This window comes from Perca flavescens, chromosome 16 (genome assembly GCF_004354835.1).
Source record: "Perca flavescens isolate YP-PL-M2 chromosome 16, PFLA_1.0, whole genome shotgun sequence".
Lineage (NCBI taxonomy): Eukaryota > Metazoa > Chordata > Actinopteri > Perciformes > Percidae > Perca > Perca flavescens.
The window spans coordinates 28,433,877-28,437,196 of NC_041346.1; the positions used below are offsets into that span (position 1 = coordinate 28,433,877).

Genomic DNA, 3,320 nt, shown 5'->3' on the forward strand with positions numbered 1-3,320 from the left:
CACACACACACTCACACACACACTCACACCTTATTCTCTGTGCGGTTACCAAAACAACCGTGCTGGCAAAACAAGCATCACCGCAGCGCTGCAACCACCAGTCCCTCCAGAAAAAACGGGATTATGCGATCGCACAATTCAACGCATAATCAGCCAAAGCTGCATATTTATGCAGGGGGGGGGGGCACATTTTTTCAAATACGTCGCACTTTGGCTGCATAAATTGCCGATTTTCATGAAAAATATGCAGGGCTTGCATGATTTCATAATTCCCGCATTTTCGTTGCAAAAAAGTCCCGTAATATATCTCAGCAGAAAGATGAAAAATGTTGCGTTTACTTCACACAAGAGCAGCCTTTTTCCCCTGTTGCCGTGGGAACGTTATGAAGTGACGTAATTACGCAACGTGAACATCATCTAAAAGCAGGATGTTGGAGGGGTTTCATCAAACCGCAGTTTTTACAAGTTCCCGCAATTTCATCGCATAAAATTGCATAAATATCCCGAATATTCCATCGCATTTTTTAAGAAAACGTGCCACAAAATCGGCAAAAAAAGGATTTTTGTCCCCCAAACAATCACAAAAAAAAACTTTTTTCTGAAAAGGAGTGGAAGGACTGAACTACAAAGTGACTTCTTTAATACTAAGAGAAGAGAAACTGCCAAAGATATATAGATTAGTAGAAAACATAAAGAATTACAGACTAGAGACGAATGAAAAAGCACCAGAAGATACAGAATAAATAAGATAAGGGTTCAGTGTCTGAGCATCTCTTTAAACAAAAGTTTGAACCCCAAAGACATAAAATTATTGGTAACACTTTACTTAAAGGTATCTACATAAGAGGGACTCAAATTATTCAAAATTTCACCAACAAATCAAAGATTAGAGAAAAGTCCAAACAAATAAAAACATCTCTTGACCCCTCGGATAGATTTTGGTGACCCTTCGAAGGGGCCCAACCCCTAGGTTGGGAACCTCTGGACTAAAGTAACTGTTTATTAAGTAGTAAACGTAGCTCCACCTTGAGCCGCTACAGCAGTACCGTGCTGCTTTTTTTTGTCACTTTTTTTAAGTTTTTTGTCACTTTTTTGTCCCTTTTTCTTCATGTTTTTTTTAAGCTTTTCCGAACTTTTTTCAACGTTCTTTTATCAACGTGTTTTCAGTGCTATAAAATTGAATAAAATCACTCAAATTGAATGGATGTATTGAACTGATCATTTATTTTTCTTGTGAAGAGAGTTCACAATTTGGTTGAAAGAAACCCAAATTTCTGATATAGAAACTTATAAAGCCATACTCCTTGTGATGCTGAGGTCATTAGGACTGATACCTGTGCTGCTGCACCTTTCAATAGGTTTATAGTCAATGACTTGGCTTTTGTAAAGGTCCCATGGCATGAAAATGTCACTTTATGAGGTTTTTTAACATTAATATGAGTTCCCCCAGCCTGCCTATGGTCCCCCAGTGGCTAGAAATGGTGATAGGTGTAAACCGAGCCCTGGGTATCCTGCTCTGCCTTTGAGAAAATGAAAGCTCAGATGGACCAATCAGGAATCTTCTCCTTATGAGGTCATAAGAGGCAAGGTTACCTCCCCTTTCTCTGCTTTACCCGCCCAGAGAATTTGGCCCACCCATGAGAGAGAGAGAAAGAGACATCATGGCTTTCAAACGAGCAAAGTGGCAGTTGGTCAAGGCCTGTCAAAAGGTGTAATGTATAATTATGAAGCTTGTCAGTAATTTATGTAATTAAATTATGTAATTTATTTATGAATTGTTAGAGAAGTTCAACTATTACGGAGCGTAGTTTCTGTCGCCCCCATGAGGAATTCTAAGTAATGACAACAACACTGTTGGCGCGTCCACGTGATACAAGCCTTCTGTGATCGTGCACCGCACCACCCTCTCCTCCACACAGCTGCTAGTAGCCAAGGAGGACACGGAGGATTAAAGTGCTTTTAATTATGCTCATTTACAGGTTCATAACTGTATTTTAAGGTTCTACCAGAATAGGTTTACATGATTTAATTTAAAAAAAACACCATATTTTTGTTGTACTGCACAGCTCTCTCTCTCTCACTGCTGCAGATCCTCTTTTCACCTGGTCTCTGTTTTAGCTACAGAGTGAGACCTCTTTTCATCTTCTTCTTCTGTACTATCTTTGATTGCACTCGCACATGCTCAGTAGGTCAGATTGTAGATCATGTCAGCTAGCTCCATAGACAGTAAAAGAGAGGCTGTTTCTCCAACTTCAGTCAGTTCCAAGGCAGGATCAGCTGGGAGACTTCTTCTAAACCAGGGAGCACATGGAAGTAGTTCTTTTGTAGATTATGGTGAACTTGTGAGTGTTGTAGCAGTGCTTTGCTATTGAGAACGAGGTAGCATGTAGCAATGCTAGCATGCTAACGGTTGCGGTTAGCCAGCTCGTTTCGGCATTTCCTCAAGAAAATGTGATGAAATTTTGGACCATTATTATCACCATACCTTTGTCTAAAACTTAAAAAAGAGCAGATATGAAGAATAACACCCAAAAAGCTTAAAGACAAAACTTGATAAAGAAGTCCAGCTACAATCATTAGATCTGAGTAAAGTCTTTTAGTTAGTTTGGTGTTTTTTTTCAACGTTTTTGACGCAATTTTTTTTTAGCTGTTTTTGGCACTTATTTGCCGCATTTTACTTTCATTCAGCTTAGGTGCTGACAAAAATGGCTCGGGTGCTGCACCTAAGAATTATATAACGGCAGGGAAAACTCTGCATGCAGGAATAGTAGCATACAGCTGTTAAAACAATGAAATATATGTATTTTTTTATTGGATCGGTGCTCAGTATCGGTTGATACGCAAGTTCAGGTATTAGTTAGTTTATTTTATTTTGAACTTGTTAATATATATACAGTATATATATACAGTATATATATATATATAAAATAACATTTAAAAATAACAGAAAAATAAGGACATGTACATCTCAGCACAATCTTCCAAAATTATTAAAAGTTATTCAAATAAGAAATTCCCATGTTCAAAAAGGAGTAGGAAGAAGTTCAGAAAAAAAAAAAAATAATGTTCTGGTCTTATCCCCTTTTACTATTTTTATACTTTAGTTAAATTCAAAACAAATTGATGCTTCACTTATTTATACATGTTTACATACACATACATGTACCGTATATCTACCGACCTACACTCACATAAACACATGCATGCACATAGACACAGATGCATACATACATGCATTCACACACATACATTTACACATTTATTTTATTTTCCATCTATCTTCTTTGTTTCCGTCTATCTACATCAAACCGAATAATAAC

At 37.5% G+C, this 3,320-nt stretch overlaps 1 protein-coding gene across 2 annotated transcripts in view; it reads left to right on the forward strand.

Annotated features, from left to right (window-relative positions):
- The first annotated feature begins 2,305 nt into the window (after positions 1–2,305).
- Positions 2,306–3,320, forward strand: part of sec14l7 (SEC14-like lipid binding 7) — a 24,145-nt gene continuing 23,130 nt past the window's right edge. For both annotated transcript variants that reach the window (XR_003694611.1, XM_028601862.1), the window contains exon 1: positions 2,306–2,342. The gene's annotated coding sequence lies outside the window, so the exon portion shown is untranslated. The remainder of the gene's footprint in view (positions 2,343–3,320) is intronic.